General features: G+C 36.0%; 1 pseudogene; it reads right to left on the bottom strand.

Moving 5' to 3' along the window:
* Positions 1–15,357: 15,357 nt before the first annotated feature.
* LOC124915807 lies at positions 15,358–17,962 on the bottom strand (annotated as a pseudogene).
* Between the last annotated feature and the right edge of the window lie 1,360 nt (positions 17,963–19,322).

The following is a 19,322-nucleotide window of genomic DNA, read 5'->3' as shown; positions in this document are numbered from 1 at the left end:
AGCCAAATGTGTGATGTGGGCTACAAAGTTGAATTTCATAAAAACTCATGCTTAGTCAAAAATCAGGATAATGACATTTTATTAACCGGTAACCGGATAGGAAACATCTACAAAGTTGATTGGAAAACTAACTTTGAAAAACTTGTGTGTATGATAGCCGGAAATGATCCAAACTGGCTTTGGCATAAACGGTTAAATCATTTGAATTTCAAAACAATTAACTTCATTTGTTCCAAGGAACTAGTTCACGGTTTTCCAAACGTTAAGTTTTCAAAAGATAAAGTATGTGCTGCATGTCAAATGGGCAAACAAATAAAATCATCTTTCAAAAGTAAAGGAAATTATCAATCTGAACGATGTCTAGAACTCTTGCATATGGATCTGTTTGGTCCGGTTAAAGTAACTAGTTTAGGAGGCATGCATTATACTATGGTAGTTATTGATGATTATTCCAAATTTACTTGGGTCACTTTTCTAGCTTCTAAAAATCAAGCAACTCCAAACCTGATTAAATTGATTTTGAGAATACAAAATGAAAAATCCATTCGAGTGAATAAAATCAGAAGCGATAGAGGAACTGAGTTTATAAACAGTAATTTAACTACTTTTCTTGATGATTCCGGTATTAGACACGAGTTGTCTAGTGCCAGAACTCCTCAACAAAATGGCCTGGCTGAGAGAAGAAACCGAACTCTCAAGGAAGCCGCAAGGTCAATGATAGCTGATTCGGGTATTGCTCAAAAGTTTTGGGCTGAAGCTATCAACACCGCTTGCTATACACAAAATCGATCTTTGGTAACTAAACGGTTTTCCAAAACTCCTTTTGAAATTTATTTTGATCAAGTTCCAAGCGTACGGTATTTTCGAATTTTTGGTAGCAAATGCTTTGTTCACAATAACGGCAAGAATTACTTGACCGCTTTTGATGCTAAATCCGATGAGGGAATAATGTTGGGGTATTCAGCTGTGAGTAAAGCCTACAGAATATACAATACTAGGACTTTAACAGTTGAAGAAACCGCACACGTTGTTTTCGATGAATCGGTTGAACGAAACACTGCATTACCCTTCGACCTTCACAACAGAATGGAAAATTTTAATATCTATTCTGATGATGAAGACGAGGTTCCGGTTTTTAGACGTTTTGTCAAGGACCAAGCGGTTGATGCTGAAATTCAGCCTGTTCAAGCTGCTTTACCGCAGAAAGTTGACGCTTCGGTTTCTACTGAAGAAATCGGTCGGTCTGACTCTGTTCAACCTACCGATCAGTCTAACCTTGATCAGCCAACCGAAAGCTTGGTAGACACGTCTCGGATTAACCTCAGAAGGAACAAAAATCATCCTCTTGAACTAGTGATAGGTAACATATCCTCACCCGTCCGAACTAGGCAACAAAATTTGGATCACTATGAAAACTCTGCTTTCATATCACAAATTGAGCCGAAAAAGGTGAATGAAGCACTGTCAGATCCAGATTGGATCTTAGCAATGCAAGAGGAATTAAACGAGTTTGAGAGAAATAAAGTCTGGTACCTAGTCCCTAGACCGAAAAACAAACCGGTTATAGGAACACGATGGGTATTCAGAAATAAACTCAATGAAGACGGTTTAGTTACGATGAACAAAGCCCGGTTAGTGGCTCAAGGATATAAACAGGAAGAAGGCGTTGATTTTGAAGAATCATTTGCCCCTGTAGCTAGACTTGAGGCCATTAGAATATTTTTAGCATATGCAACTTTCAAAAATTTCAAAGTTTTTCAAATGGATGTTAAGAGTGCTTTTCTAAATGGTAAAGTAAATGAAGAGGTATATGTTAACCAACCTCCAGGTTTTAAAAATCCAGAACACGAAAACCATGTTTACCGGCTGAATAAAGCCCTTTACGGTTTGAAACAAGCTCCAAGAGCTTGGTATGATACTTTGACACAATTTTTATTTGATCACAAATTTACAATAGGTTCGGTAGACAAAACACTTTTCAAATTTGAAAGGAAGGAACAAATCTTACTTGTTCAGATTTATGTTGATGACATTATATTCGGATCAACCGATCCAAAGGTATTTGACAAGTTTTCGAAAATGATGACTGATAGATTTCAAATGAGTATGATGGGAGAATTGAGCTTCTTTCTAGGACTTCAGGTTAAGCAGATTGAAGCCGGAACCTTCATAAGTCAAACGAAGTACACAGCCGAACTGCTGAAGAAGTTTGGAATGGATACATGTGTCGAAGCGGCTACGCCAATGAGTCCTTCAGTAAAGCTGGACAAAGATGATGATGGTCAAGCCGTTGACATCACAGCCTATCGGGGAATGATCGGATCTTTGCTATATCTAACAGCCAGCCAACCTGACATTTTGTTTGCGGTTGGAGTGTGCGGAAGGTTCCAGGCAAATCCAAAGCAATCTCATTATACGGCGGCCAAAATAATTCTAAAATATCTGAAGGGAACTCGAGAAGTGGGACTTTGGTACCCAAAAGACTCAAGTTTCAACCTTATAAGCTACTCAGATGCCGATTACGCAGGATGCAAAATCGATCGAAAGAGTACAAGTGGAACCTGTCAGTTCCTGGGTGACCGGTTAGTCACTTGAAGCAGCAAGAAAAAAACATTCGTTGCAACATCAACCGCAGAGGCAGAGTACATAGCGGCTGGAAGCTGCTGTGCACAACTTCTCTGGATCCAACAGCAACTAAGGGATTTCGGAATAGAAGCCAAGGAATCTCCAATTTTCTGTGACAACACCAGCGCGATAGCGATTACATACAATCCGGTGTTGCACTCAAGAACAAAGCATATCGACATCCGACACCATTTCATCTGGGAGCATGTTCAGGAGAAACACATCCGGCTGGAATATGTCTCAACCGAGCAACAAGTAGCGGATATATTTACAAAACCGCTACAGGAAGCTAAGTTCTCTCACTTTCGAAATATTTTGGGACTTACTAATCTTAATCAATTGATATAATGATTATGCATGCATGTAAGAAACCGGGATATGTGTTCAGGGAGAAGCTAAAGCTTCTCAAACCATATTCAGATAGGCCATTGATAAATCAAAAATGCTAACCGGGAGGAAGTCTCCGGTTATGCCCGATCATTTCATAATTTCAAATCAAATGTATATTTACTATACGGTTGAAATAACCGGGTTGAAGTGGATAAGACAAATCCAAAGTTGAACAAATGTTGACATAAATCAACGTTTCTTCACAATCGGAATAAAATATCCTACTAAAACCGGTCACGGAAAACCGCTTAGTACAAATGCATTCTGGTCTGATGGAATGAACTTTTCCAGTTAACCTGGGATGACTGACTAAGTTTTCATGCATATTTTGACAAATGAAGTCTGTAATCAATAAAAATAGTCTACCACAATCAAGATGACGACATATGTCCATCATCAAGAGAGGGAGACTCACATCTTGTCAATAGATATTTGTCATCATTGTTATCCTGGTAATAATTAGATTTTATCTTGGAAATAAACTTTAGTTACTTCAACAAGTTAAGGTCTATTAAGTAGCTGATGACATCATCAAGAATGCTTAAACTCATTAATACCAGCCGAACCCCGGGCTATATAAACCAACTATGATCCTTCACAAAACTTCACAAGATCACTATTCACAAAATATCATTCTTGAAGATAAATCCTCTCTCTCAAGAACATGAACTCCAACTCCTTAGCAAAGAAAATTCTATTGGCAGATTTTGACTCAATCTACCAATATGAAGATCATGAAGTAAGAGAAATGTTCTTAGCCGTAGAAAGAAGCAGGCTAAGAAGTTTTCTAGAGAACAGATTCATTCTTGACTACCTAGTAGTCGAAGAATTCTTTCAAACCGGAAAAGAAGTGCATCGAGATATAATCGTTGCACAAGTCTACGGTCAAAAGTTCCTATTCAGCGAGACGGATTTCGCTGTATACTGCGGTTTGCCCAATGAAGGGGTAACCGACCTAACATACTCCCCGGTGACAATGGAAGAGATGTGTCGCCGGTTCTCAGGATCTGACATCCCGGTTAAACCCTGGGGTGCTAAAAGCCAACTTTCTCATAAGTACCAGCTTCTCTGCGAGATTCTGGGAAAATCTGTCTTGTGCAGAGAGAAGAGTTACTACTACACCCAAAGGCTCTTCGAGATGATGATCGCTGTGACGGTTGGGACACCGGTTAACTGGTCCTGGATCATCTTCAGTAACCTGAAGAAGATGCTCCTCTCCAACAAAACCGGCTACGCTCCTCAGCTGAGCGGTTTCTGTGCAAGTCTGGACATCCACTCCGGACCATTCGTAATTCTTCATCCAAGGCATGTGCTCACCAAGGAAAGAGTGCAAGAGATGATCGACCGGTGGGAAGCGGTGAAAGCTAGAAGAAATCAAGCGGCTGAGTCATCCAACGTCTAGCCTATCTTTTCCTCTGTCCAAACTTTATTTTCTTTCCAAAACCGGTAATTTTGTCGTACTACCGGTTTTGTACCTCAATTAATGAATCAGATTTCCTTCCTCTTTTTAAGTCAAAATCTAAAATGATCAAATATTCAATGTGCCATATCAAAATAAAATTATATCACTCTTAGAAACACAAATCATCATTCTCAATAAGCATGTCTGACTTGACTAGACAAGACATGCCTTTATTCTCTTGGAAAATCACAAAGACATTAATGACTAGACATAAACGGCTAGATTTTTCAAATGGTCTCATTAAATGCTCTCAACCGTTCCAAGCTATAAAAGGGGATGCTTGTATCCATTTTCAAAACACACCTCCAAGCATTCCTTCTCTCTAAAATTTGAAAGTTAAGAAAAATCCTTCCTCACTCCCTCTTCATCATCATGTCTGCCGAACTAAGAAACACCCTTATCATCGACTTTGAGGATATCAAAGATAGCGCATACTATGATTGCATCTTTCAGCATATCATAGATTCTGGGCTGCAAGGCTTCCTTAAGGGTTCAGACACCATCCTCGTAGAGGAGGTGTGTGAATTCTTCAACAATGGTCATATTTTAGATGATGGCAGCATCCGCACCATCGTCGACGGTCAATTCTTCCAGTTTACCGAGGAAGAATTCGCCAACTTCTTTCACCTTCCGACCGAAGGTTTTTCTGATTTCCCAACGCCGTACCTACCGGCTAAGGAAGACTTCTTCAAGATCTTCTCTTCTTCCTATACTCATATCAAGGACTTTGGGAAGAAAGAAAATCTCGCTCCTCACTACCAACTCTTTCACGATTTGGTCCAAAGGTCTATCATAGGCCGAATGCCGAACCAGAACTACAGCCGGGAGGCATTCGACATTATGATAGCCATCATTCGCAACTCCTCCATCAACTGGGCCACCTACCTCTACAACAAACTGAAGCAGCTCATGACCGCTGCAAGAGGAATGACCAGTTACGCTCCTCAAATCACCCGGTTCCTGATGTCCAAGCGTCGCAACCTTGGAACCGGTGTTCCGGTTGGACCATCCAACACCATCTCCATACTCATGATACACAAGTGGTTAACAAGAATTGAGGAACGGTTTCCTCAAAACACCATGGAAAAGTGGTATGAAAGGAGGATGGAAGGAGGATGGTTCACAGAAGACTAAATTCTCTTTCTTTTTACTTTCCGGTTTTTCGTCATTTTGCTGTACGACCAAAACCGTTCAATGTTCAATGTTCTTATTAATGAAATATTTTAATTTTCAAAGCTTCCGGTTTTTATTCATATCCTTCCTTCCGGTTTTCCAAACTTATAACATAAAGTTAACTTAAAAAACTTCCGGTTAACAAGACTTCAAGTGAAACCGGAACTTCGAGCAAAAGTGAAAAATTTGAAAATCTTAACCTCCCACGGTTTTACATCCCAAAATTTACCGCCCATGGGTTTTCCGCTTTTACCGCCGAAAGTTACGGCAGTAACTTTTGGAGGGAAAGTTGGCGCCAAAAGCATCAAACGACGGTTCATCTTCAAACCGCTCGGAACCGCCATGTATATAAGTTCACAACTTCTCATTCAACTCTTGTGCTTTCTCTCTCTACAAATTTCCAGATCTTCAAAGCTTTCTTCTCTCCGATCTTTATCGTTCTTCATATCCTCTTCTCAAAATCATCATGGATCTAAGCAAAGCTCCATTCCAATGGATGTTACAAGTGGATTTCGTAGATATTGATGAACATGTCGATGACAAAAACAAGGCTGTTCTTCAACTTCTAAGAGATTCTGGGCTGGAAAAGTTTATGTCTGGTCCGTTCATCATTTATCCGGCGGCGGTGACGGAGTTCCTGGCGACGGCGACACTCTTGAAGCGGAAGGTCTCAGCCACCGTCAACGGGAAGGCCATTCTAATAACCGAGGAGTTATTTGCTGAAGTTCTCGGTCTGCCCAACACAGGTCTGGACCTGAAGATTGATCTAACCGATGCAGAATCAAATGCTGCCCGGTTGGTGGTCTCTTTCTCAGGACAAGATCTGGTGATCCATTCTAGCCGGAGGAACAAGCTAAAACCGGAATACAGATGGCTGCTGACTGTCATCGCCCGCTCAATCCAAGGAAGAGGAGGTAATTTTGACAACCTGACGAAACTCAAACTCAGAATGCTGTTGGCCATTGTCCGCGGTGACAAGGTGGATTGGGGATACGTCATCTACGAAGAATTTTGCCAGATGGTGATAAAGAAAGATGGCCGGGTGCAGGCCTTTGCAATGCAAATCGTCAAAATCCTTGAGTTCCTTAATGTGGAACTAGGTGAAGGTAAACCGCTTCCAATCTCAACTATTCTTGATTCAGAGTCAATGATCGAAAAACCGGAGAAGACGATCAAACCCAAATCCTCAAAAACAAAGTCATCCAAAGGAGCCAGTTCGTCGGCTCCGGCTGAAGAAGAAACCAAGAAGAAGAAACCGGCAAGAAAAGCGGTTGAAACCGAAGCCTCACCAGAACCGAAGAGGAGGAAGAAGGTAGCTGCGAGGAAGAGTTCAAAGAAACCGGCGGACTCCGAGAAAACGCTTTCCTCGGATAATCCACCCAAAAAGAACCGCAGATGTTTTTCAACCCATTCACATCAACACCGTCGTTCCTACCCCCGTTCCATCTCATTCTCCAAGGCAAACCGAATCCTCGGGGAGCCAAGAAAACCAGTTCGTTTCCAAGGAGGAAGCAGAGGTAAGCATTCACTCTGAAACCTCCAAGTCACCAAGTAAACGAGTTGAAGAGGTATTAGTCAATGTGGGCTTGAATACCTCAGAAGCAATTGATAATGTGGTCCAAGAGATCACAAAGGAAACCGAAGAAGACGATGTTTCAAGTCGTCGAATGCCAGTTAATCAGGTTCAGATACCTGATCAGACAGAAGCTCAACCGGTCGAAGAGGCGGCCAATACAGCAGAGATTACACCTCCGGCTCTGGAGGGAAATCTTGAAGAACAGGAACCATCCGGTTCCGCAGGAGGCAAGTCAGTTCCAGAAAACCGATCGGCTCAAGATGGGCCATCCGTTTCAGCCACAATACCTGAAGGTTCTGTTCAGGTCAACAAAGGCAAAGGGGTTCTTATTGAAGATTCAACCGCAACAGGACAAGGTATGCTGCAAACCGGTCCCCAACTAGAAGCCATAACCGGGGATGTAGTTACCTTTACCGCAGAAGAAGAAGATGAAGTCTTCGAGGAACTCGTCAGGGACATGAACAAGGGTGCCAGTGAAACGATTGCTCCATATATCCTGTGGGTGAAGCTCCGATGTGAAACAAAAATATCCGACATGGCTCCAGGTTTGAATGGCAACAAATATTGGGACAAGCTCATCAGGATGGAAGAGAGGGCCCTTCAGTTAGTTAACACCAACCTCATTCAACCTGCCTTTAGCAAAACAGCAGTAATCCTTGAAAACGCCCGGTTGCAAGCGGTGGAGAATGCCTTTCAAGAAACTCAAGGAAAGTCGCTATCTCCGATTGAAATGAGAATGGCTGAACGGTTTCTCGCGGTACGAGAACAGCTCGTCCAAAATCTCGCTGGCTTTGATATGAAGTGGAGGAAAAATTGCCAACGCCAACTCAATAATGCCGACCTATATCAAAGTAAGCCATTTTATATGGGCGGTGAGACATCCGGAACAACTAAAAACCTGGAACAAGAATTTTCTCAAACGGCTAAGGCTCCTGAAATCGATCAAGTGAAGCAAGCGGTAATTGAGAAAATTGATTCATGCCTTGGAAGCCTTAAAACCGCAACCGATGAGAGGATTGCAACGGCTGAAGCTAATCTGTCCAACACTATAAAGTCCATGATAGATACGGCCATGCAGACATCAATCAAATCTTTGATCGCCGAGTCCGTCCAAACCGCAACCGCTCCATTGTTAGACATGCTGCAGGCAATGGCCATCCAAATCGGGGAAATGTCCAAGGTTCAAGTCAGCACAACTCAAACGCAAATCGAAACGGATGCTGAAACCGCAAAGAAGTTGCAAGAGGAAGAGATAGAAAGGGAACGGTTACAGAAGGAGATTGAAGACAAAGACTACGCGCTTGCCCAACAATGTAACGAGGAAGAACAGGCCAACATCCAGAAACTCCAACCGGTTCAATCGTCCCACTCAATGGATACAAGGAACAAGAAGAAGCGAAGCGCAGTTAAGAACGTGATGAAGCGGGCAGAACAAAGAGCAGCTGTACCAGTCGTGCTGAATGCTCAACCGCTTGATGAAGAAGAAGAAGAAGATGCTGAGGAACTTAACCAACGGAAGAGAAGGACAACCGAAGGCTCAACCGCATCTCCAAGCTTTAGACAAATTATCGCTCCGCCACCTCCTCCACCAAAACCGGTCTGTACCAATTTTGGGTTCAAGAAAAAGGGTACCGGTCATTCAAGTGTATGGGCCGGAATGCTGATTGACGCTGCAAGACGTGACAGGCAGTGGAATGCAAGAGAAGAAGAAAGAAGACAGCGTGAAAAAGAACTGGAAAAAGAGCTTCACAAGGGGGGACCACCCAAGCCTTAATCTCTTTTCATTTCCTTCAAAACAATTATGTTTAATTATGATTCGGAACTCGGTTATCTTCTCAGTTTCCACATAAATTTTTGGAAAATCAAACACATGCCTTTGAAACATATTCTTCCAACAGAAAATAATTAAAACGCTAAACAAGTTTTTTTTTAAAAACCGGCCACCCACTACGAGTTTTGAATATTTATTCTAAATAATCAAAAAGGGAGAAATTGATAGAAAAATTAAGAAAGTTAATTTTTCCTAAACGACAAGTAAACAAAGTTTTCAAAACCGGCCATTCATTGCGAGTTTTGAATATTTATTCTAAATAATCAAAAAGGGAGAAATTGATAGAAAAATTAAGTAAGTTAATTTTCAAAACCGGCCACACATTACATGTTTTGAATATTTATTCTAAATAATCAAAAAGGAAGAAATTGATAGAAAAATTAAGTAAGTTAATTTTGTGGAACCGGCCAGATAAACTAAACAATTGTTAACTCTCATGTGCAGGTACAAAACAAAACCGTATGAACCGGTTGGGGTATCAAAACCGGTTGCTGCTATACTTCAAAGAAATCAGTTCCAAGTGATCAAGTTAAAGATCAGAGGAACCGGTTTTCACTTTCTCAAGCGACCGGTTAGCCAAGACAAAAACTTACACATCAGCCGGATCATACTGCACAAGACACAAAAACCGGAAGATTCAAACTTCAAGAATGACGTACCATGACGAAAGAAATGTGTCTTGAAAGAATAAAAGAAGATCATATCCGATCGGAAGCATGCGAGGAAAGCAATGATGCTTTATTGATCCGAAGTTGACAACCGGAGGTGCATGCCCAACACGTGTCCAAATCTGAAAACCGGCTACGTCATCCTCTACTCTGAGCTGCCTGCATGACTGCCAGGTGTTGAGGAAAATGAAGCGTGCAAGCAACCTCTCTGCACCAGGCGTGATAATGATCAACCAATCCAGAAGAGAGAGAAGAAAGTAACCGTTGGCTACTTTCAGCTATAAAAGGAAGATCAAACGTCTTCATTTAAGGCATCATCAGTTCTGAAAGTTGTACATTACGGATTACGAAAAGCATTAAGTTCTAGAGAGATAAACTGTTTTATTCCAAAACCGATGTGTCTAAAACCGGAAGCTTTCTGTATTGTGTTGTGTTGAGTTGTTGTATTACATCAAAGTGTGAGTTTGGTGTAACCGGCGAGTAGCGAAGTTGGGCTCGACCGGCAGTATTGTTGTAACTCTAAGAGTTAGTGGAGATCCTTCTCATAACCTGAGAAGAAGGGGTGACGTAGGAGGGTTTGCTCCGAACATCCATAAACAAATCCTTGTCTCGTGTTCTTTCCTTTGCTTTTATTATTCAGCCTAACCTCAAACTAATCATACTCCTAAAACCGGTCACTCATATCCATAAAACCGACTCCTCCTAAAACATCATCTAAAGTCGCATAAGTTGCTTCAACCTGAAACAGACATTTCCGCCCTTGAACCCGGTTCAAGAGTCTGTGACAGTTTGTGTAGTGCTGAGAACGGTTATAGTCTCTAACCGGACTATCACCAAAGTGTGTGTGTTGTAAGCGGCCACCCTTCCTGAAACCGGAAAACACCCCTGTCCTCCAAGGGCGTCCCCGATCCTAACACTTAGTCCCTCCACATTTGTGAGCACCACATGCAGTATCAAATACCCAAGTGGGACCATCATTTAATGTGAGAACATTGGTTATCATAATTTCAATAACATAAATACCTGAAGCGGAACTCACAGTCCCATTCTTCTTTTCTTCTAGATACTTGGGATAGTTTCTTTTCTAGTGTCCCTTGGCTTTGCATAAAAACAATCATGATCAGAGGTTACTCTTAGCTTCCCACCACCATTGGGTATGACAACTTGTTTATCTTTCCCTTGGTTATTATTCCTTTTCTTGGCCACCTTCTTAAAACCCCTCCCATTGTTGACATTCAGAACTTCCTTCCTCTTGTCATCAATCATATTTCCTTCAGTATTTTTAAGCAAGTTATGGAGCTCATTCAAATCATACTTTAGACCATTCATATGGTATTGCATTCTGAATGGTGCAAAACCATCATGTAAGGATCTAAGAACAATATTAGTGGCCAACTCTTGGTCATATGGGGTTCCCAAAATTTTCATCCTCTTGAATAGTCTAGTAAGACTAATTACATGAGGACTGACAGGTTTTCCCTTCACAAGTTTGAGTCTCATATCGTTTTATCCTTTCCTGATCTTGAAACAATATTTTCATATCACTTATATTGGTATAGACATCAGAATTCAGAAAACCTCTTTTGCAATTCTGGTTCCATTGCGGCAAGCATTAAGCAAGTGACAGGCAATACTTCATTTTTAAATCGAATTATGTTTGCCTTGTCCTCATCAAATGAGGTTTCTGTAACCATCGGGATAGGGGTTGCAAGGGCATCCTCACGTCCCTCAGACCTGAGAATGATTCTCATATTCCTTTCCCAATCAAGGAAGTTCGTTCCATTGAGCTTGTTTTTATCAACAATTGAGCGTAGAGAAAACTTAAAATTATCGTTTGTCATAATCTACATTATGTGATAGATATGCAAATAAAAAAATTATAAATATCTATTTAAACAATTTCATATATACGATTGCGCATTTTATTCAAGTCATAATTGATCCTTATGAATAAAATGATTCAGAAATCCCATCACATACAAGCCCAGCGTACTTTTGCACTACCTTAGGACTTGTGTGTTTAAGATAAGTAACAATTTACTAATTATAAACATTCCTTTATAATTATTGGTTGATAATTCACATCCAATGTTAGAATTATCTTCATGCCTCAAGATCCAAAACGTTCTTTTGGTCTCTTGTTAGGTATAATCGTATCAAGGTTTATGAATCCCCGTATAGATTCACCATCATGAGTATAAGGTTGAGAAAGTACACCATTGTTTTTGTGAAACTCATTCAACCAAAAAACCATAAACTGCATGGGTTATGATACGGAAAGGAATTTCCCCAATATTCTATAGGAACTAATGTTTTGTTGTCTTTTTTTAAAAAAAAATCTTTCATAGATCTCCATCCTTGAACTTAATGTTTATAAATTGAATTAAAATTATATATTATAATCTAATTATAAAATAAATTATAAAACAATTGCCCAAAAAAATGTATTAAATAAATCATATTTATTTTAATCTTAACTCTTAAGAAATAATAACATAAATCACATTTATTTTAATCCATAATATTTCTTAACTCTTAAGAAATAGTAACATAAATCATATTTATTTTATTCAAATATTTATATTATCTAATCTTAAAATATTTATTTTTAATTTTACGTTTGTTCATGTAAAATTTTCTAGCAAACTAGAAGACTAACAAGATCTTCAGAAAATTATTGCATCAAAATTAACGATTAATTTATTCAATCGATTTATGCTAAAACCTTGCTCTGATACCATTGTTGAAATTCATTAGATGTATGTTGCGGAAATTAAGATCCTATCTTAACATCTATTCAGGATGTTAATGCATTTAGCGACTAAAAGCATTATCGAAAAGGTGATACCTTTAATGCGTGAATTTAGTATATCTTGTAGTATAAAGGATGAAAGCCTCACGTATTACTCCTCTAGTTGGTCCACACGAGCTCGTCAAGATTTAGTTGACTTCGACTACTAGGACGAAAGAACAACAAAAGCAATTTAATTACTTATGGGAAAAGAATAAGGTTTTTTTATTACCGCTTCTCTCTCTCCCATATTCCTATTTAAGTTGTTAAATTAGAGAGTCAGGGCAAGAAAAAACTAAAAGACCATTTTTTTTTGCATTCCTCCGTTTTGGAATTAATATTCATGATAAATATTTTATTTCATAAATAAAATATTATTTCTATAATGTTTCCATAATCAGTTTATCATGATTAATAATTTTATTTCATAAATAAAATATTATTTCAATCATATTTTCATAATCAAGTACCATGATTAATTATTTTATTTCATAAATAAAATATTATTTCTAATTATTAATAATATCTAATATAATATTCATAATTGGATTTCATTCCCATTACTCTATTCTGCCAACTCTAAGTGTGTGACCTCATAGGACCCAATTATAATAGTTATGGGTTTAATCACATTAATCGTAGTTGGCTTCTAGCAAAGGACCGCGACTCCTAACATAATCGGATTAAATTATTACCGTTAATTGTCATATCCAGGTTTAGTCATTGCACATTAAATTAAAGGACACATTTTCTTCAAACTTAATAATCATACTAACAATATAATATATATATATATGCATGTTCAAAGAAATCTAAAACTTAAAAGGAATAAAAACTCGACTGATCAAAAGTTTCTTATCAATAATTTCATAAATCCATATAAATTGTTAGAATATAAGATAATATATATGTAAAATATTATCACAATGTTATAAATTGTGATAATATCATTATTATATTATATTATATTATATTAGTTTCTTATAAGGTTAATATAATGTCTATATATTAGACATAATCATGTAATTCTAAATATATCATTCTAATATAATATATTTTCTTTTTATTCTAACATGATATCAATGCATAATTTTTGTTCTTAAGCTATAAAATCTAGTCTTCTATTGCCTCCATCAATGATTACTTTAGTCATTGTGTTCATTCAGTTGTTGTTTCACCACTGTATTCAATTCCTATATGATTCTATCTCTTCATTAGTTTATCAGTCAACACACTGCTATCCTAAAACTGGATGGAGCTCATGAGTTTTTTAAAACTTGAAGAATACATCATCAACATGTTAACATCTCGTCTTCAACCTCAAGTTGTTTAAGTCATCTCCATCTTGAGTTTGAGGAAGGATGTTATAATATAATGATAATATATCTAAAATATATTATCACAATATGATAAATTGTGATAATATCAATATTATATTATTATATTATATTAATTTCCTTATAAGTCTAATCTAATGTCTATATATTATACATAACCTATGTAACTATAAATAAAATATTGAATACAATTTCTCTATATTCTAACATGGTATCGGAGTCAAAGTTTTATTCTTGATATCAAAATTTAGTCTCCCGCTGCTTCCATCAATGGTTACTTTAGCCATTGATGGAGGGCTTTAATAATGCTCTAATTATTATTATTATATTATTTTAATAATATTTTTTATTTCAAATAATTCTATTGATGTTTCTTATTTTCTTCAGTAATTATATTCTCTAAGTTTTGTTTTCAGTTGTTTCTTTGTCTTAATGTTGATTACCCATATTTCTATTAGTCTTAATCTAATCATATGTGTTTCTTTACTAGTTATTTAGTCAACACATTGCCCTCGTATCGTTAAGATGAATTTCCTTTTCAGGTGTTATTTTATCATAACATTCTATGCCCATGGGATTCTACCTTCTTCGATGATTTTCTTGTATTTAACACATTTCTATTCAATCGTTGGATGGATCTCGAGACTCACAAGTAACTATAGAGTTTATTCGGTTGTTGTTTTACCCCAGCATTCAATGCCCATGTGACTCTATCTCTTTGTTGGTTTATTAGTTAACACAGTATCCTACAACGGGATGGAGCTCACGAGTTTCTAAAGCTTGAAGAATACATCATCAACATTTCAATATCTCGTCTTCAACCTCAAGCACTACAATAAAAAAGACCTACAGCGACGCTTAAAAAGATTTCTGCCAACCCTTAAAAGCGTTGTCAAAAATGTTACCGACGTTTATTCTTGCGTCGCCGAAAGCAGGGTGGGCGTAAGTTTTTACAACGCTTATTTAAGCATCGGTACAAGCGTTTCCAAAATAGATAACTTTTAACAACGCTTAAAAAAGATTTGGTAATAAATATCAAACGTCGCCAAAAGTCTAGTTTGTTTTAAAACTATTTTTTAACATTTTTTTTTAAATTTAATTCATTTATTTTTGTTTCTTCTTTTGTTTTCGATGTTATTTTAATTTTTTTATAAATTAAATAAAAACACTAAAATTAGCAAAGCCTTATATATTCAACAACCTTGACCAAAGCTATTCATACTTTATTGAATAGAAATAGGGAATATTTTTGTAAAGTAATTAGTTCTTTAGACTAATAAACTTGCCATTCTTCCTCTTGAGTTTCCCTTTCTTTCCGGCCTCGGTAATTGAATAGAAGCACGAGCATTTATAGGGAACCGGATCAATAAAATGCATTTTGTTGGTTATATCTCTCTTCAAAGTAGAGAGGCTAGCGTGCAATAGCTTCTCCAATAGAGGCTCGCTTTCTCTGCATGTTGCTCGCTGTCTACTAAATGATTAGAAAATTACAGGCAGTTAGTTTCTCATGTGGATCCAAATTCAGATTCAAAAATTAAAAGAGTTTCCAAATGGGAAGTAAGTGAACAATTGGGTTTTGAATTTTCGAGATTGAAGTAACTAAAAGAATAAATTTAATCAAATGATGATGAAAAAACACAAGCTACCATAGCGGTGATGGCGACGGGACAAGTTTTGGGCCATGCATTTTCGAAAATGCTACACAACCTCAATGTACATGAGTGTCTGCCAATATTCTACCAATGTGAAAAAATAAACATTAGCATTAATGCTTCCAATACGAATACTAGATATATTACTATGATAATCAGATATATTACTATGTAGTCAATGTAAAAGAATTAACGTTGTTTCCTCACAAATGAGTTCCACATATGCATCATATGCTTTTCATGTTTGGTAACGTCCACAAAATCATACGACAAAGCGTAAATTGGTTGGAAAATAAAGATTTTGATTTTGCAAATATGTTAAATCAACAATCATTTTATCACATTACTAATGTTGAAACTTATGTTCTAATTTTAAATATCAAGCAATTCTTTATTTATATGTCTAATCTAATATAGAATCTTTCCAACCCGACAGGGTAACTCAAGTGAAAAGAGTCTTGTTTCAAGGAATAAATATTGGTTCACCACATGAAATATTATATAAAAATAAAACTGTTTAAAAGCACTAAATATGTGCACCTGCGGAAAATAATGTGATTCACAATTTTAATTACTTGTACAATAAACACAATACACATTTATTATTATCACATATAAAGTGAACGAAAGCAAAGGATTCACAAATGCATCCAGAAATAAGAATTTGTATGTGTGAAACGATTAATTTTTTTTGTGAAAGATAAGATGGTGAAACAATTGAATAGTGTGAATCTGCTAGCCCTTTAGTTTTTCAAAGCTAGGACAGCTAAGAAAGCCCAAGAAATGAATCAAACAAACATACCCGTCGATCTTCAAAATCGGCAACATCATCGTCAACCTCATTTCACTGTCACGATTTGACAAAACTTGTTCCAATGCCATAGGCTGCAATTAAAGCTTACACTTTAGACAACAATTAGTGATATAAAAATTCAATGCCAAGATCTTTATCCATAAATTAGCTATTTTCAAGAAAATATCATTATAACATTCATCACAGTGAAGATTTGGCCAGCATTTAAGTATGGATCTGCTAATTCAATAGGCCAGATTAAAGTCTTAAACTACATAGTATTTATGTCAGATTTGAGCTTGAACCTCGTTTATGGTTTAATGAATTATCAAAAATTAGGTGCAAATAAGAAAATGAAGCAGAACTTTAATATTTAAATATGCTAATAATGTTGTTACAAAACCCATAGAAGAACACTTGTAATTTTACAATTATTTAGAAAAACTACTAAAAAAATTATAGCCCTTTCAGAAATAATTTCAATTCAAGTGCAAGCAACCCATATTATAGAGATTGTGAAGATTAGACAAAGGCATCTCACGTGTGCTCAATGGGAGTGAAAGAATGGGAGTTTCTGCAAAAAGGGGCGACTAAAACAAAGAATTTAATGAAGAACTAAATTCAGATCATGTAGCAGGAGAAGAGTCCACAAAATTTTTAAATAAGTTTATGGAAAACATCAAACATTAAGGTAGTTATAGATGCAAGGATTTAAGGAACAAATATTTTAACAAATGAATAGACGGTTAAGCAGTTGATTAAGCAATCAAATAAATAGACCTAGATCGATCACACTCTTTAAGATGCAAATTATTACTTCACAAATCATTAAGCTATTGCAGTTGTGTTTTATTGATAAAGTAATCAAATTTCTCTTTTCAAATTTTGAAACTCTTTAGCCACAAGAAAAATAGGGTTGTACCTAAATAATAAGCTCAACTGTGATGTGAAATATACATGGTGACAAGGGAGACATGGTGACAAGGGAGACAGAGATTATAGAAAAAGGGTAACCTAAATCATCTTATCCAAAGTTACTTGAGAATAGCGATTAGATTCCTATTTTTGAAGTAACCTTGGGTAAGATAATAATTGAACCCCTTATGCTTATCTACTAGTTTAGATACAGAATATGTCAAATAATATTAACTAAAGATTCCGAAATTAAAGCTTGCATTATTGTACCAACTCTGTCTAAATTCAGAAAATAAATGGAATATGAACATACTTCCTTGGGTCAGAACGCTCGATGGATAACTTCCTCGTCTTTGCAAACTGTAGCATGATAGGAGGTCCGAGATTGCTTCCAGCTATCGATTGGATACATTCAGGATCTGCATATGAGTGTGAATTATTCAAAATTCGAGCTACAATCTACAAAAATATACTTCCTAAACTCATACAGTAAAACGAAAGTCCCTATGGTCATTCCACAATATCAGTATTCTAAGAAAATCACCAAAGAAGAGGACTTGCTTCAAGTAAAAAATCGAATTCAGGCATGAAACAAATAGGCACAATGAAATAAACTCATACAGATATGAGAAAAAACAAGCGGATGAAGGAACTATGATATACAAAAACTTTACCATCTCAATCTTTATCGAAGAGACTAAGGCTTCCTTGAATTCGGAGATCTGGTTATCGGTGAGCTGATCTGCCATTTGAATTGAATTTAGAGAGGGAGAGAGCGAGGACAATCGTGGGGAAGAAGAGAGTCTGAAACTGATAAGGTTAAAATGAAGAGTCTATACCTACTGATTAGGTTAGAAATACATAAAATGAATTGATATTGAGCTTTCTTTTTTAAATAATTGGTATTGGGCTTTTTATGTATACTGATTCTTAATTTAAAAAAATATATAAGTTAAATTCTTATTTTTAAATATAATATAATATTTAATTTATTTATTTTTAATTTATATTATTTACTTTTAATTTAATAATACTGTAAAAAAAATTGAACATTATGTTATATAAAATATAATAATTAAATTTTAATGTTAATAAAATTTCGAGTAATTTTAATTTAAAAAAAATTAAAATAGTGAAATAAAATATTTATAAATTTTAAAAATAAAACATAAAAATTTTTTAATTTAGAATAGTTAAATTTTAAGGGTTTTTATATATAAAAAAAAATGTTGTGCTATAAGTATAAATGTTGGCAAAAGTTTTTTAATTTTTAACAACGCTTAATATGCGTTGGCATATAAGGGTCGTTGAAAGTATGTTCTGTTGTAGTGAAGTTATTCAATTATTTTCCATCTTGAGTTTTAAGAGGGATATTAAAATATAAGATAATATATATAAGATATTATCACAATATTATAAATTGTGATAATACCATTATTATCTTATATTATGTTATATTATTATATTAATTTCCTTATAAGCTCAATATAATGTCTATATATTAGACATAACCATGTAACTCTAAAATAATATCATTCAATACAATAATCTTCCTTTATTCTAACATAAAGGATAAACTATTACCTTTAATTGCTTCTAATATGTCAAGAGATCGTATAACAACATAATGTAGTTATCGACTCAAGAGTTTCAATCAATCGCCAATCAAAACTTTTTGGTCGAAATAATCAAATGTCTAATTCATAATCTAAACGACTAATAAAATGTTACAATCATTCACCATGTTAGAGTATAATATAATATATTTGTAAGATATTATCAATATTCTATTATTTAGTTTCCTTATATGTCAATTATAATATCTATATAATAGACATAATCTATGTAACCAAACATAATAATTCAAATACAATATTAATTTCTTTATTTAGTTTAACATGGTATCAGAGCCTTTTTATCATTCTTCAGTTAATCAAGTGATAGTCTTCCACTGCCTCCATCAATGGTCCTTAGCCATTGATGGAGGACTCTAATCATTTATTATTAATATTATGTTTTGTTGGTGGTCTTAAGAAGCATATCTGGGGTTTTGGATTTCATTTGAGTGGATATGTTTTCGTCTAATTGGATTGGGGATTTTGGTAGCTT

The sequence above is a fragment of the Impatiens glandulifera genome, chromosome 9, assembly GCF_907164915.1.
Source record: "Impatiens glandulifera chromosome 9, dImpGla2.1, whole genome shotgun sequence".
NCBI lineage: Eukaryota > Viridiplantae > Streptophyta > Magnoliopsida > Ericales > Balsaminaceae > Impatiens > Impatiens glandulifera.
The sequence above is the reverse complement of the archived record's forward strand: the minus strand, read 5'-3'. Positions and strand labels throughout refer to the sequence as shown.